General features: G+C 39.5%; 13 non-coding genes across 13 annotated transcripts; all 13 read right to left on the reverse strand.

The window, feature by feature from the left end:
- Positions 1-12: 12 nt before the first annotated feature.
- Trnav-uac (transfer RNA valine (anticodon UAC)) lies at positions 13-82 on the reverse strand. Its single transcript has one exon. It is a non-coding gene; the product is annotated as a tRNA-Val (tRNA).
- A 584-nt stretch (positions 83-666) lies between these two features.
- On the reverse strand, positions 667-739 carry Trnav-cac (transfer RNA valine (anticodon CAC)). The gene has a single exon. It is a non-coding gene; the product is annotated as a tRNA-Val (tRNA).
- Positions 740-1,754: 1,015 nt separating this feature from the next.
- Positions 1,755-1,827, reverse strand: Trnav-aac (transfer RNA valine (anticodon AAC)). Its single transcript has one exon. It is a non-coding gene; the product is annotated as a tRNA-Val (tRNA).
- Positions 1,828-1,981: 154 nt separating this feature from the next.
- Trnav-uac (transfer RNA valine (anticodon UAC)) lies at positions 1,982-2,054 on the reverse strand. Its single transcript has one exon. It is a non-coding gene; the product is annotated as a tRNA-Val (tRNA).
- Positions 2,055-4,100: 2,046 nt separating this feature from the next.
- Trnav-aac (transfer RNA valine (anticodon AAC)) lies at positions 4,101-4,173 on the reverse strand. The gene has a single exon. It is a non-coding gene; the product is annotated as a tRNA-Val (tRNA).
- A 266-nt stretch (positions 4,174-4,439) lies between these two features.
- Trnav-uac (transfer RNA valine (anticodon UAC)) lies at positions 4,440-4,509 on the reverse strand. The gene has a single exon. It is a non-coding gene; the product is annotated as a tRNA-Val (tRNA).
- Positions 4,510-5,094: 585 nt separating this feature from the next.
- On the reverse strand, positions 5,095-5,167 carry Trnav-cac (transfer RNA valine (anticodon CAC)). Its single transcript has one exon. It is a non-coding gene; the product is annotated as a tRNA-Val (tRNA).
- A 1,431-nt stretch (positions 5,168-6,598) lies between these two features.
- Trnav-aac (transfer RNA valine (anticodon AAC)) lies at positions 6,599-6,671 on the reverse strand. Its single transcript has one exon. It is a non-coding gene; the product is annotated as a tRNA-Val (tRNA).
- A 154-nt stretch (positions 6,672-6,825) lies between these two features.
- Positions 6,826-6,898, reverse strand: Trnav-uac (transfer RNA valine (anticodon UAC)). Its single transcript has one exon. It is a non-coding gene; the product is annotated as a tRNA-Val (tRNA).
- Positions 6,899-7,482: 584 nt separating this feature from the next.
- Trnav-cac (transfer RNA valine (anticodon CAC)) lies at positions 7,483-7,555 on the reverse strand. The gene has a single exon. It is a non-coding gene; the product is annotated as a tRNA-Val (tRNA).
- A 1,435-nt stretch (positions 7,556-8,990) lies between these two features.
- Positions 8,991-9,063, reverse strand: Trnav-aac (transfer RNA valine (anticodon AAC)). Its single transcript has one exon. It is a non-coding gene; the product is annotated as a tRNA-Val (tRNA).
- Positions 9,064-15,007: 5,944 nt separating this feature from the next.
- Positions 15,008-15,080, reverse strand: Trnav-cac (transfer RNA valine (anticodon CAC)). Its single transcript has one exon. It is a non-coding gene; the product is annotated as a tRNA-Val (tRNA).
- Positions 15,081-16,483: 1,403 nt separating this feature from the next.
- On the reverse strand, positions 16,484-16,556 carry Trnav-aac (transfer RNA valine (anticodon AAC)). Its single transcript has one exon. It is a non-coding gene; the product is annotated as a tRNA-Val (tRNA).
- Between the last annotated feature and the right edge of the window lie 209 nt (positions 16,557-16,765).

Raw genomic sequence — 16,765 nt, forward strand, 5'->3', positions numbered from 1 at the left:
TTGAGATAAAACAGGTTCTGGCGAGGTTCGAACTCGCGACCTTCTGCGTGTAAAGCAGACGTGATAACCACTACACCATATCAATAGGTTTTCATATGTGTTTATGGCTTACTTGTGTAGAAGTGTTTGTCATGTCATGAGAAATCAATATGTCCCACGTGGAGGCCACAAGCAAAACGTGGAAAGAGTTTTTTTTGAAAATTGTTGAGTTTATTCCCAATTTGTCATCAAATACACAAGATTTAACCATGACCGGCTTTCACAAACTTTTGAAATCACAAAGCAGTCTTCATTAAAATAAAATATCACAGAGAAGATGACTGTTTGTGAATAGAACAATTGCACATTAGCCGCTCATTTCAATAAATACACTAATTTATCATTGCGTAATGTACAGAAGACTTTGTTTATACAACAGATTTTCTCACAAGATGGCCTATCTAGCCGAAAAAAGTCAACATGAATACGTGTTTTAACATTTCCTTTGGCAGCCTTAACGATGGCAATAGCATCCCTGTTCCTTTTCTAAAATATTATGCCGTTGCGTGCACACCAAATACTAAACTGAAGAACACATATGACATACAACCCGTGGCCAGAGTTGCTTCTAAATCCATGACCCAAAGGCCCAAGAAGTTTGAAAAGAATAAAAGAAATATACCTTAAAGGTTTCGGCGAGGTTCGAACTCGCGACCTTCTGCGTGTGAAGCAGACGTGATAACCACTACACTACGAAACCCTCTCTCTAGAGAACTTATGAGAGGAAGTAATGGAGTGGAAATCGATACTTGTTGTGTACAATTACAAACATGAAGACAAGACAAGAAACATGATCGGCTAAATCCACACACAGCCTGAATTTCTCAATACGTGATGAAGAATCTTTTCTCTAGAGCAAAACATGAGAAAAGGCAAAGAAGAACATTTTTTACATACCTTCGCCACCTTTTGCGTGTTAAGCATACGTGATAACCACTACAATACGGAACTATTGCGGTATATGATCTATGTTTTTTGGCATCTCATGCACGAATGATCTACTGTAAAATACTTATTATTCGCTGCAATTTTACTTTCGCGAATTTTCTACTAAGATTTGTCCGCGAGAATTAATTTTCGCGTATCTAAGAGAATACTTAGAAAATAAAAACACATGTGAAAGTCTTAACATTTTCCAAGATATAATATGGCCGAAATGATTCAAGCACGTAAAGCATGTATCATCATGGGTGGCTTTTATCCCGCTTTGTTGCCTGCAGTGTCGCTAATTCTCGTGATCTGGATCAAAGATTAAAACAATCGAAAATGGATTATGACTTCGTGAGAAGATTACTTTCGCACCCACTGAAATCAATAATGAGCACTTTTAAACACCTGGCAAAGGGATCTGTCACCTTTTCAACGGTTCAAGGGAAAACATATGAATTTACCATTATCGGCGCCACTCACTCATTATTTATCAAGCAACACAGAAAGTTGTGTATTGTTTTCCGTTTTTATCGCCCTCTGTAGCAGGTCAGAAACCGCACACATTGCCGTAGCTGTCAAATGGCCATTGTCTTGTTGTACACACTTCACAGTTTGTTAGAAGCTCACCCATTTAATCACAGGAAACACACAGCCAATGGGATAGTGTGTATCAGAGCGACATTCATTAGAAGCCAACAAGTGCTGGCGTCTACTTTTCTTTCAACTTGCATAGCGAAGACTGATCAAACCAAAGACAAATACAAAAAATAAAAAAAACATACAATAGGTTCCGGCGAGGCTCGAACTCGCGGCCTTCTGCGTGTTAAGCAGACGTGATAACCACTACACTACGGAACCATTTCGACGAAAACTCTATATTATTGGGCATCTCATGCACGAATGAAGTATAACGTTTTGGGGGTGAAAAAACTCATTTCGTGACTCTGACCAAGATAAAATCTCCAGTACGACCATTAACACATCTTCGTGAGGACTTCAATTGAGATAAAACAGGTTCTGGCGAGGTTCGAACTCCCGACCTTCTGCGTGTAAAGCAGACGTGATAACCACTACACCACAGAACCAATAGGTTTTCATATGTGTTTATGGCTTACTTGTGTAGAAGTGTTTGCCATGTCATGAGAAATCAATATGTCCCACGTGGAGGCCACAAGCAAAACGTGGCAAGAGTTTTTTTTTGAAAATTGTTGAGTTTATTCCCAATTTGTCATCAAATACACAAGATTTAACCATGACCGGCTTTCACAAACTTTTGAAATCACAAAGCAGTCTTAATTAAAATAAAATATCACAGAGAAGATGACTGCTTTGTGAATAGAACAATTGCACATTAGCCGCTCATTTCAATAAATACACTAATTTATCATTGCGTAATGTACAGAAGACTTTTTTTACACAACAGATTTTCTCACAAGATGGCCTATCTAGCCGAAAAAAGTCAACATGAATACGTGTTTTAATAATTCCTTTGGCAGCCTTAACGATGGCAACAGCATCCCTGTTCCTTTTCTAAAATATTATGCCGTTGCGTGCACACCAAATACTAAACTGAAGAACACATATGACATACAACCCGTGGCCAGAGTTGCTTCTAAATCCATGACCCAAAGGCCCAAGAAGTTTGAAAAGAATTAAAGAAATATACCTTACAGGTTTCGGCGAGGTTCGAAACCCTCTCTCTAGAGAACTTATGAGAGGAAGTAATGGAGTGGAAATCGATACTTGTTGTGTACAATTACAAACTTAACATGAAGACAAGACAAGAAACATGATCGGCTAAATCCACACACAGCCTGAATTTCTCAATACGTGATGAAGAATCTATTCTCTTGAGCAAAACATGAGAAAAGGCAAAGAAGAACATTTTTTACAGACCTTCGCCACCTTTTGCGTGTTAAGCATACGTGATAACCACTACAATACGGAACTATTGCGGTATATGATCTATGTTTTTTGGCATCTCATGCACGAATGATCTACTGTAAAATACTTATTATTCGCTGCAATTTTACTTTCGCGAATTTTCTACTAAGATTTGTCCGCGAGAATTAATTTTCGCGTATGTAAGAGAATACTTAGAAAATAAAAACGGATGTGAAAGTCTTAACATTTTCCAAGATATAATATGGCCGAAATGATTCAAGCACGTAAAGCGTGTATCATCATGGGTGGCTTTTATCCCGCTTTGTTGCCTGCAGTGTCGCTAATTCTCGTGATCTGGATCAAAGATTAAAACAATTGAAAATGGATTATGACTTCGTGAGAAGATTACTTTCGCACCCACTTAAATCAATAATGAGCACTTTTAAACACCTGGCAAAGGGATCTGTCACCTTTTCAACGGTTCAAGGGAAAACATATGAATTTACCATTATCGGCGCCACTCACTCATTATTTATCAAGCAACACAGAAAGTTGTGTATTGTTTTCCGTTTTTATCGCCCTCTGTAGCAGGTCAGAAACCGCACACATTGCCGTAGCTGTCAAATGGCCATTGTCTTGTTGTACACACTTCACAGTTTGTTAGAAGCTCACCCATTTAATCACAGGAAACACACAGCCAATGGGATAGTGTGTATCAGAGCGACATTCATTAGAAGCCAACAAGTGCTGGTGTCTACTTTTCTTTCAACTTGCATAGCGAAGACTGATCAAACCAAAGACAAATAAACTCCCATGTTGTTTTATACCCAGCAAGCAATAGCACCAGAGTGTGTATGCATTTAAACCATAATTTCCCTTCAGTGCGGTTCAAAAATTTAACTAGCCCATCGGGCTTTCTTAGCGCAACTGCCGACACCTTGGCAAAGATTTCACTTCATTATTTCACTTCAACTGTAGTATATGATTCAGTGTTGGACATTTATTCGGCTGGAATTATATTTGGCGGTATATTATTAGGTACTCCACAGTATAACTTTGGGGGAAAGAAACTCATTTGGTGCAACTGACCAAAAGGAAATCGCCACTAAGGCCGTTAACACATCTTTGTGATAACTTCGCTTGAGATAAAAAAGGTTGTGGCGAAGTTCGAACTCGCCACCTTCTGCGTGTAAAGCAGAAGTGATAACCACTAAACTACCAAAAGGCAAAGAAGAAAAACATACAATAGGTTCCGGCGAGGCTCGAACTCGCGGCCTTCTGCGTGTTAAGCAGACGTGATAACCACTACACTACGGAACCATTTCGACGAAAACTCTATATTATTGGGCATCTCATGCACGAATGAAGTATAACGTTTTGGGGGTGAAAAAACTCATTTCGTGACTCTGACCAAGATAGAATCTCCAGTACGACCATTAACACATCTTCGTGAGGACTTCAATTGAGATAAAACAGGTTCTGGCGAGGTTCGAACTCGCGAAAACTCATTTCGTGACTCTGACCAAGATAGAATCTCCAGTACGACCATTAACACATCTTCGTGAGGACTTCAATTGAGATAAAACAGGTTCTGGCGAGGTTCGAACTCGCGACCTTCTGCGTGTAAAGCAGACGTGATAACCACTACACCATATCAATAGGTTTTCATATGTGTTTATGGCTTACTTGTGTAGAAGTGTTTGCCATGTCATGAGAAATCAATATGTCCCACGTGGAGGCCACAAGCAAAACGTGGAAAGAGTTTTTTTTGAAAATTGTTGAGTTTATTCCCAATTTGTCATCAAATACACAAGATTTAACCATGACCGGCTTTCACAAACTTTTGAAATCACAAAGCAGTCTTCATTAAAATAAAATATCACAGAGAAGATGACTGCTTTGTGAATAGAACAATTGCACATTAGCCGCTCATTTCAATAAATACACTAATTTATCATTGCGTAATGTACAGAAGACTTTGTTTATACAACAGATTTTCTCACAAGATGGCCTATCTAGCCGAAAAAAGTCAACATGAATACGTGTTTTAACATTTCCTTTGGCAGCCTTAACGATGGCAATAGCATCCCTGTTCCTTTTCTAAAATATTATGCCGTTGCGTGCACACCAAATACTAAACTGAAGAACACATATGACATACAACCCGTGGCCAGAGTTGCTTCTAAATCCATGACCCAAAGGCCCAAGAAGTTTGAAAAGAATAAAAGAAATATACCTTAAAGGTTTCGGCGAGGTTCGAACTCGCGACCTTCTGCGTGTGAAGCAGACGTGATAACCACTACACTACGAAACCCTCTCTCTAGAGAACTTATGAGAGGAAGTAATGGAGTGGAAATCAATACTTGTTGTGTACAATTACAAACATGAAGACAAGACAAGAAACATGATCGGCTAAATCCACACACAGCCTGAATTTCTCAATACGTGATGAAGAATCTATTCTCTAGAGCAAAACATGAGAAAAGGCAAAGAAGAACATTTTTTACATACCTTCGCCACCTTTTGCGTGTTAAGCATACGTGATAACCACTACAATACGGAACTATTGCGGTATATGATCTATGTTTTTTGGCATCTCATGCACGAATGATCTACTGTAAAATACTTATTATTCGCTGCAATTTTACTTTCGCGAATTTTCTACTAAGATTTGTCCGCGAGAATTAATTTTCGCGTATCTAAGAGAATACTTAGAAAATAAAAACGGATGTGAAAGTCTTAACATTTTCCAAGATATAATATGGCCGAAATGATTCAAGCACGTAAAGCATGTATCATCATGGGTGGCTTTTATCCCGCTTTGTTGCCTGCAGTGTCGCTAATTCTCGTGATCTGGATCAAAAATTAAAACAATTGAAAATGGATTATGACTTCGTGAGAAGATTACTTTCGCACCCACTGAAATCAATAATGAGCACTTTTAAACACCTGGCAAAGGGATCTGTCACCTTTTCAACGGTTCAAGGGAAAACATATGAATTTACCATTATCGGCGCCACTCACTCATTATTTATCAAGCAACACAGAAAGTTGTGTATTGTTTTCCGTTTTTATCGCCCTCTGTAGCAGGTCAGAAACCGCACACATTGTCGTAGCTGTCAAATGGCCATTGTCTTGTTGTACACACTTCACAGTTTGTTAGCAGCCCACCCATTTAATCACAGGAAACACACAGCCAATGGGATAGTGTGTATCAGAGCGACATTCATTAGAAGCCAACAAGTGCTGGCGTCTACTTTTCTTTCAACTTGCATAGCGAAGACTGATCAAACCAAAGACAAATAAACTCCCACGTTGTTTTATACCCAGCAAGCAATAGCACCAGAATTTGTATGCATTTAAACCATAATTTCCCTTCAGTGCGGTACAAAAATTTAACTAGCCCATCGGGCTTTCCTAGCGCAACTGCCGACACCTTGGCAAAGATTTCACTTCATTATTACTACTAACTGTAGTATATGATTCAGTGTTGGACATTTATTCGGCTGGAATTATTTTTGGCGGTATATTATTAGGTACTCCACAGTATAACTTTGGGGGAAAGAAACTCATTTGGTGCAACTGACCAAAAGGAAATCGCCACTAAGGCCGTTAACACATCTTTGTGATAACTTCGCTTGAGATAAAAAAGGTTGTTGCGAAGTTCGAACTCGCCACCTTCTGCGTGTAAAGCAGAAGTGATAACCACTAAACTACCAAAAGGCAAAGAAGAAAAACATACAATAGGTTCCGGCGAGGCTCGAACTCGCGGCCTTCTGCGTGTTAAGCAGACGTGATAACCACTACACTACGGAACCATTTCGACGAAAATTCTATATTATTGGGCATCTCATGCACGAATGAAGTATAACGTTTTGGGGGTGAAAAAACTCATTTCGTGACTCTGACCAAGATAAAATCTCCAGTACGACCATTAACACATCTTCGTGAGGACTTCAATTGAGATAAAACAGGTTCTGGAGAGGTTCGAACTCGCGACCTTCTGCGTGTAAAGCAGACGTGATAACCACTACACCACAGAACCAATAGGTTTTCATATGTGTTTATGGCTTACTTGTGTAGAAGTGTTTGCCATGTCATGAGAAATCAATATATCCCACGTGGAGGCCACAAGCAAAACGTGGCAAGAGTTTTTTTGAAAATTGTTGAGTTTATTCCCAATTTGTCATCAAATACACAAGATTTAACCTTGACCGGCTTTCACAAACTTTTGAAATCACAAAGCAGTCTTAATTAAAATAAAATATCACAGAGAAGATGACTGCTTTGTGAATAGAACAATTGCACATTAGCCGCTCATTTCAATAAATACACTAATTTATCATTGCGTAATGTACAGAAGACTTTGTTTATACAGCAGATTTTCTCACAAGATGGCCTATCTAGCCGAAAAAAGTCAACATGAATACGTGTTTTAATAATTCCTTTGGCAGCCTTAACGATGGCAACAGCATCCCTGTTCCTTTTCTGAAATATTATGCCGTTGCGTGCACACCAAATACTAAACTGAAGAACACATATGACATACAACCCGTGGCCAGAGTTGCTTCTAAATCCATGACCCAAAGGACCAAGAAGTTTGAAAAGAATTAAAGAAATATAAATTACAGGTTTCGGCGAGGTTCGAACTCGCGACCTTCTGCGTGTGAAGCAGACGTGATAACCACTACACTACGAAACCCTCTCTCTAGAGAACTTATGAGAGGAAGTAATGGAGTGGAAATCGATACTTGTTGTGTACAATTACAAACTTAACATGAAGACAAGACAAGAAACATGATCGGCTAAATCCACACACAGCCTGAATTTCTCAATACGTGATGAAGAATCTATTCTCTTGAGCAAAACATGAGAAAAGGCAAAGAAGAACATTTTTTACAGACCTTCGCCACCTTTTGCGCGTTAAGCATACGTGATAACCACTACAATACGGAACTATTGCGGTATATGATCTATGTTTTTTGGCATCTCATGCACGAATGATCTACTGTAAAATACTTATTATTCGCTGCAATTTTACTTTCGCGAATTTTCTACTAAGATTTGTCCGCGAGAATTAATTTTCGCGTATCTAAGAGAATACTTAGAAAATAAAAACGGATGTGAAAGTCTTAACATTTTCCAAGATATAATATGGCCGAAATGATTCAAGCACGTAAAGCATGTATCATCATGGGTGGCTTTTATCCCACTTTGTTGCCTGTAGTGTCGCTAATTCTCGTGATCTGGATCAAAGATTAAAACAATTGAAAATGGATTATGACTTCGTGAGAAGATTACTTTCGCACCCACTGAAATCAATAATGAGCACTTTTAAACACCTGGCAAAGGGATCTGTCACCTTTTCAACGGTTCAAGGGAAAACATATGAATTTACCATTATCGGCGCCACTCACTCATTATTTATCAAGCAACACAGAAAGTTGTGTATTGTTTTCCGTTTTGATCGCCCTCTGTAGCAGGTCAGAAACCGCACACATTGCCGTAGCTGTCAAATGGCCATTGTCTTGTTGTACACACTTCACAGTTTGTTAGAAGCTCACCCATTTAATCACAGGAAACACACAGCCAATGGGATAGTGTGTATCAGAGCGACATTCATTAGAAGCCAACAAGTGCTGGTGTCTACTTTTCTTTCAACTTGCATAGCGAAGACTGATCAAACCAAAGACAAATAAACTCCCACGTTGTTTTATACCCAGCAAGCAATAGCACCAGAGTTTGTATGCATTTAAACCATAATTTCCCTTCAGTGCGGTTCAAAAATTTAACTAGCCCGTCGGGCTTTCTTAGCGCAACTGCCGACACCTTGGCAAAGATTTCACTTCATTATTACTACTAACTGTAGTATATGATTCAGTGTTGGACATTTATTCGGCTGGAATTATTTTTGGCGGTATATTATTAGGTACTCCACAGTATAACTTTGGGGGAAAGAAACTCATTTGGTGCAACTGACCAAAAGGAAATCGCCACTAAGGCCGTTAACACATCTTTGTGATAACTTCGTTTGAGATAAAAAAGGTTGTGGCGAAGTTCGAACTCGCCACCTTCTGCGTGTAAAGCAGAAGTGATAACCACTAAACTACCAAAAGGCAAAGAAGTAAACATACAATAGGTTCCGGCGAGGCTCGAACTCGCGGCCTTCTGCGTGTTAAGCAGACGTGATAACCACTACACTACGGAACCATTTCGACGAAAACTCTATGTTATTGGGCATCTCATGCACGAATGAAGTATAACGTTTTGGGGGTGAAAAAACTCATTTCGTGACTCTGACCAAGATAAAATCTCCAGTACGACCATTAACACATCTTCGTGAGGACTTCCACAGAACCAATAGGTTTTCATATGTGTTTATGGCTTACTTGTGTAGAAGTGTTTGCCATGTCATGAGAAATCAATATGTCCCACGTGGAGGCCACAAGCAAAACGTGGCAAGAGTTTTTTTTTGAAAATTGTTGAGTTTATTCCCAATTTGTCATCCAATACACAAGATTTAACCATGACCGGCTTTCACAAACTTTTGAAATCACAAAGCAGTCTTAATTAAAATAAAATATCACAGAGAAGATGACTTCTTTGTGAATAGAACAATTGCACATTAGCCGCTCATTTCAATAAATACACTAATTTATCATTGCGTAATGTACAGAAGACTTTGTTTATACAACAGATTTTCTCACAAGATGGCCTATCTAGCCGAAAAAAGTGAACATGAATACGTGTTTTAATAATTCCTTTGGCAGCCTTAACGATGGCGACAGCATCTTTGTTCTTTTTTTTTTTGAAAATAAAATAATTTATTCCCAATAAACAAATACAGAGTTGACATTATAATACATCAGCCGAATTAAAACAATATGTTTATCACAGTAGATGTGGGCTGTTGTCTTTTTACATTTATGCACGGTATACGTATTTACAACAGATCAAGTATTCCATTACAGAAAGAACTTAAGGTTTGAGTTGTCAATAGCACATATAACGTTTCCTCTGGCCCATGTTTTCTAAAAGTTGACTTTACTGAGACGGCAGAAGTCTGAACAAAATCGTGATTTTACACATGACTTAACAGAAGTAACTATGCTTGCAACAGATTTCCTTTTACCTTGAAAAACAGCCTCATTTCTAGCGCACCATACACAAAACAAACAAACTGTTATAAGATATGTGTACATTGAATTCTCGTCCTTTGATAACGGAACACCAAACAATTTGTGAATTAGATCCTTCTCTGAAAAATCAGGGAAAAAGCTTCCATACATCCAAAAAAGCCTTTGAAAATTCAACAGTACCTGTTGTGTAACGTCGCATTCTACAAACAAATGATTCCTGGTTTCGGATTTACCATAAAAGCTACACAAATCATCTGTGCATTTATTTCTTCTTAAGAGAATCTCCTTGACAGGCAGAATATTATGAACTAATTTAAATGAAAAATTTATAAGATTGTTATCCAGGAAGGCGATAAACACTGTACGCCATATCCCAGGCCACGGTAACATTGGTTGAGAAGCTACAACTCTCGGAGGTTCAGAAATCTTGGACAGAAAGGCACTATATATAAATTTATTGTGAAACATTGCTGGAGATAACTGTTGACCACGATCAAATTCTTTCCAGGCAGACAACACAAACCTATAAAAGGCTGGGAGCATTAACGAGTGCGGTAGGCTTGACCTCGCAAACTCTGGCTTAACCTGGTTTAGTGAAATTCCAAGCCAGTAAGTAGCAAAATATCTCCAATCCGCTTCAGTGTCATTCAATAATTTTAAGACATGTTTGACTGCAAATACCTTCAGTTTGCAAAAAATATTGTGGATATTTAACCCACCGTTATCATATGCATTAAACAAAACAGATCTCTTAATAGCTTCTGGTTTGCCATTCCAAAGAAACTTAAAGACATGCTGAGTACAGTGTAAAATACATTTTGGTGTGAAGATAAAACATTGGCCAATATACCACAGAACAGACAAGGCAACAGTGTTAATTATAACAGCCCGACCCCACATTGTAAGGTACCTGTCACCACAACATGACACATTTTTTTTTTACTTTCTTGAGTACACTTCAATGTTTAGATCTTCCTGGTTTTCACCAAAATATACACCACATATTTTAATGTTTTCCACAGTCCTAAAGCCGGCTACAGTATCGTCACTGACCTTCCATGTACCAATAGGAAGTACCACACTTTTAGCCACATTAAGTTTAGCCCCTGATGCTCTCCCAAATTCATGGACCAATTTAATAACATGATGAGCTGATTCTTCATCAGACACAATAATCGTGGCGTCGTCAGCATGTGCAGCAATCTTAGACTGTCTGCTTGTACCAGGCATAGGTATACCTCTAATTCTTTCACACTGCCTGACAGCCTTTATAAAGGGTTCTAAAGTAAGTATGTACAGTAATGGTGATAATGCACATCCTTGTCTAGCAACTCTTTCTAGAGCAAACTGTTCAGTAACATAACCATTAACAAATACAGAGCTATTTATATCAGTATATAATAACCTCACCCATCTGCAAAATGATGGGCCAAAATTATACTTTTCTAAACAATTAAATAAGAAAGACCATTCAACCCTATCAAATGCTTTTTCTTGGTCTAAGCTAATAAAGCACCCATCCAATTCTTTTTGACCTACATAGTCGTATGTACTGCTTAATAGATGCAGGTTATCCAAAATTGATCTGCCAGGAACACCAGATGTCTGGCATTTGTCTACAACACTAGCCACCACTACTTTGAGACGATTACATAAGGCTCTAGACAATATCTTGTAATCTACATTTAACAGAGAGATAGGATGCCAGTTCTTTATCATATTCGAATTTTCAGTATCTTTACACAGCAATGTTATCAAACCTGACTTCTGGCTTAAGCTCAAGCAGCCCTGGCTGAAGCATTGATTTATAACCTGGGTATATGTGTCTCCAATAACTGACCAATAGTGAAGATAAAATTCACATGGCAAACCATCACTGCCTGGTGACTTATATTTAGACATACCTTTAAGGGCAGCAAATAATTCATCATTTGACATAATTCCTTCACAGGCACCCCTATCAGCGCCGTTTAAAGAGGGCAAGGAGGACAAAAACTTATTTTGGGCATCTGTGTCAACCCCTTGGAAGAATACAAACTCTTATAATAACTGCACACACATTTAGAGATGTCTGCTTGTTTGTCATGTATACATGATTCGTCTCTATGACATTTCATAGATTTTATCATTTTCTTCTTAGAACGCCCAGATTCACGTTGTAGAAAGTACCTTGTTGGCTTTTCGTTGTCTAGAAAATGGGTAGCCTTAGCTTGAATTATTGAGCCCCTTTTACCTTCTGCCTGGATGTCGTTTATAGTGGCTTTCAGTCTAGAAATTTCATTTTTGTTCCCTACTGGGTCAGATTTCAGACTGTTCAGTTCTTGATTTAAATCCCTTAGCTTTTGCTTTGATACCTTATTTTTCTTTCCAGAGTATTCTTGAATTATCTGTTTGGCTTTGGCTTTGAAATAATCCCACTTTTCAATAATGTCTACTACACAGTCCCAAAAATGTCCTCATGCAATTTCTCAATACTATGTAACAATTCTGCTTCCCCTAGCACAGACACATTACACTTCCAATAGCTTGGACCCCACACAAAGGCATTTCTAAAAGACAAATCAATAAAAATACATGAGTGGTCTGAAAAGGATAGGGGAACAAAATCAGCCAATGTAACACACTCTTGTAATGAGGTAGATACATAAAATCTATCGATTCTAGATGCTACCTGGCCCCTACACCATGTAAACACTTGACAATTTGGATACAGTTTTCTGTAAACATCACAAAGTGAAAAATCATGTTTTAAACAGTTCATTTCAATTTTACCAAAGTTACTTGCTAATGGATCACCTCCATACTTGTCCAGGTTATTGTTTTCAACAAAGTTAAAATCACCACCTAAAATTACAGGTCTACTTCCAGCGATAAGTTTGTCCATATTCCGAATAAATTCTTTCCTATCAACAGGCGCATTAGGTGCATATATAGATATTAATTTAACCGGCGTATCATTTATGACTGCTGATATCGCCACATATCGACCCTGAGGACAGCATTGCACATGCTTAATTGTGCAATCCACAGAATATCTAACAATAATTCCGCCACCACAACTCTGAGTCGAACCATAAGCCCATCTGCAATCACCAGGGGTATTGAGTTTTTTAGTGTCACTATAACAGGCAAAAGCCGTTTCTTGTAAGAAAAGTAAGTCAATATTATTTTCGAATGCAAAGTCTCTAACTTGGTGCTTTTTTACATCATTTCGGAGCCCATTCACATTCAGTGAAGCAACTTTTACACTGTCAAGGACAGACATGCAGATAACTAAAAGTAAGACCTTGAAAGTTGATGGGTAATTAAAGAGACGCACTATACCTTCTTCTTCCCCTTCCTCGTCTTCTTTCGAATGTCTACCACTGACATCTCGGTGATCTCCATAGGTCGCGGTGTCATTTGAGTCTGAGGAAAACCGGTCGGATCTGCACACAAGTCACCCACATTGACACCTACGATATCCTCTTCTCGAGTGCTTACCGCACCGACACTGGCATCAGCCTGAGAACCAGCCACTGTATCATTCCTTGAATCCTGAGTTTCAATAACTCGTAAACAATCTGAAACTTTGTTCACCGCCCCAACCATCTGTGAATCACTGACACTAGTAAGTGCATCAGGTTTCTCTAGTTTTCACTTTTTCTGTTCCGGTCCTGACTGCCGAGAAGAAACTGCACTTACCCCAGCTTCGGTGAACGCCACGGTGCAGTCAGCCTGCACTACCTCCTGCTCTGCCTCGGTCTCTCTCCCTGCCGGTATCAGACAGCTTTCTCGCTCACCGTCCTCGTCGGATAAGCTTTCAGCAGAGTCAGTGTCATTGCTGTCCCCCTCCTCCTCTCCTCACTCGCACTCACTCGTAACGGACTCCCCCTCCACATCTACCTCGCCCTCCTGATCGCCGTTATGTTCCATGCGAACAACAGTAGCCTGTGACACTGCTACGTTGTCACCCTTCACCCGTGCTGCATACGAGCACGCACGGGCACAACACTCACTGATGGTGTGGGCTGCAGAGCCGCACGAGCGGCACAAGTCGTCATAGTCTTTTTCCCCGTGTGGATTTTCATGAGGGGAAAATCCATTGCAGTTCTCACACCACACCGATTTACACTGGGCAATCTTGTGATTCTTTTGCCCACATCTCGTACATTCATAAATCTGGCCTGGGTATGTGAACATCACCACATCACCAGCAAAACTTATAAAGTTCGGCACGTACCTGGTATTATGGCACCGAAACCTGTACACTCGTATGCCAGTCCTTACATGAGCGATCTCAGCTTGGGAAAACTTAGGTTTGTTTACACTGAGGCATGTCCCGTAAGGCTGTAACGCTGCCGCTATTATGTCATCGGACATTTCGTCCGGGGCCCAGTGCACAGTTAAATTCATGTAGATCGAGCTCGCCGGCACAATGCTCCACGTAGTATTCCCCATAACAAAATTCCCTTTACTCAACAACCTGCTATGAGCTGCCTGAGTGGCCACACGAACGTATAACATTTTTTTCAAATAATTCTTCTGGAAGCTGACTAATTCTGCCTTTATGTCAATCAAGTCAGACAACACACCATTAAAGTCTCTCTGAACAGCGCTAGAAAAACTGGCATTACTCTGCGTGGAAATCGCTACGGACAAGGTTCGATCAGGTTTCACTGCTGGGTTGTACGACATAGGTTTCGACATCCTTACAGGATTAGGGCTACGCCCAAAACAATCTTTACCTTTAACAAGCTCAGTACAATTCCGGCACACTACAGCTGCCCCGAACGAAATTCCTCACGTTGTTGTTGTACTCAGTATTTGCCAGGAGCTCGTGAAACACGTCTGCACTCTCCGGACACCAAGTTACTCTCTTCCCTGTTCTTTTTCTGAAATATTATGCCGTTGCGTGCACACCAAATACTAAACTGAAGAACACATATGACATACACCCCGTGGCAAGCGTTGCTTCTAAATCAATGACCCAAAGGCCGAAGAAGTTTGAAAAGAATAAAATAAATATACCTTACAGGTTTCGGCGAGGTTCGAACTCGCGACCTTCTGCGTGTGAAGCAGACGTGATAACCACTACACTACGAAACCCTCTCTCTAGAGAACTTATGAGAGGAAGTAAGGCAGTGGAAACCGATACTTGTTGTGTACAATTACAAACCTAACATGAAGACTAGATAAGAAACATGATCGGCTAAATCCACACACAGCCTGAATTTCTCAATACGTGATGAAAAATCAATTCTCTTGAGCAAAACATGAGAAAAGGCAAAGAAAAACATTTTTTACAGACCTTCGCCACCTTCTGCGTGTTAAGCATACGTGATAACCACTACAATACGGAACTATTGCGGTATATGATCTATGTTTTTTGGCATCTCATGCACGAATGAACTACTGTAATTATTATTATTATTCGCTGCAATTTTACTTTCGCGAATTTTCTACAAAAACATATTCGCGGGAATTTATTTTTGCGTATTTAAGAGAATACTTAATAAAAATGTGTAAAATTTCTAAAAATTTTCCAAGATATAATATGGCCGAATTTATTCAAGCACCTAAAACATGTATCATCATGGGTGGCTTTTATTCCACTTTGTTGCCTGCAGAGTCGCTAATTCTCGTGATCTGGATCAAAGATTAAAACAATGGAATGGAGGATGGATTATCACTTCGTGAGAAGATTACTTACGCACCTACCGAAATCATTAGTGAGCACTTTTAAACATCTGGCAAAGTGACCCGTCACCTTTTCAACGGTTCAAAGGAAAACATATGAATTTACCATTATCGGCGCCACTCACTCATTATTTATCAAGCAACACAGTAAGTTGTGTATTGTTTTCCGTTTTTATCGCCCTCTGTAGCAGGTCAGAAACCTGTCTTGTTGTACACACTTCACAGTTTGTTAGAAGCTCACCCATTTAATCACAGGAAACACACAGCCAATGGGATAGTGTGTATCAGAGCGACATTCATTAGAAGCCAACAAGTGCTGGTGTCTACTTTTCTTTCAACTTGCATAGCGAAGACTGTTCAAACCAAAGACGAATAAACTCCCACGTTGTTTTATACCCAGCAAGCAATAGCACCAGAGTTTGTATGCATTTAAACCATAATTTCCCTTCAGTGCGGTTCAAAAATTTAACTAGCCCGTCCGGCTTTCTCAGCGCAACTGCCGACACCTTGGCAAAGATTTCACTTTTTACTACTAACTGTAGTATATGATTCAGTGTTGGACATTTATTTGGCTGGAATTATTTTTGGCGGTATATTATTAGGTACTCCACAGTATAACTTTGGGGGAAAGAAACTCATTTGGTGCAACTGACCAAAAGGAAATCGCCACTAAGGCCGTTAACACATCTTTGTGATAACTTCGCTTGAGATAAAAAAAGGTTGTGGCGAAGTTCGAACTCGCCACCTTCTGCGTGTAAAGCAGAAGTGATAACCACTAAACTACCAAAAGGCAAAGAAGAAAAAGATACAATAGGTTCCGGCGAGGCTCGAACACGCGGCCTTCTGCGTGTTAAGCAGACGTGATAACCACTACACTACGGAACCATTTCGACGAAAACTCTATGTTATTGGGCATCTCATGCACGAATGAAGTATAACGTTTTGGGGGGGAAAATCTCATTTCGTGACTCTGACCAAGATAAAATCTCCAGTACGACCATTAACACATCTTCGTGATGACTTCAATTGAGATAAAAGATGTTCTGTTGAGGTTCGAACTCGTCACCTTCTGCGTGTAAAGCAGAAGTGATAAC

The sequence above is a fragment of the Liolophura sinensis genome, chromosome 1, assembly GCF_032854445.1.
Source record: "Liolophura sinensis isolate JHLJ2023 chromosome 1, CUHK_Ljap_v2, whole genome shotgun sequence".
Lineage (NCBI taxonomy): Eukaryota > Metazoa > Mollusca > Polyplacophora > Chitonida > Chitonidae > Liolophura > Liolophura sinensis.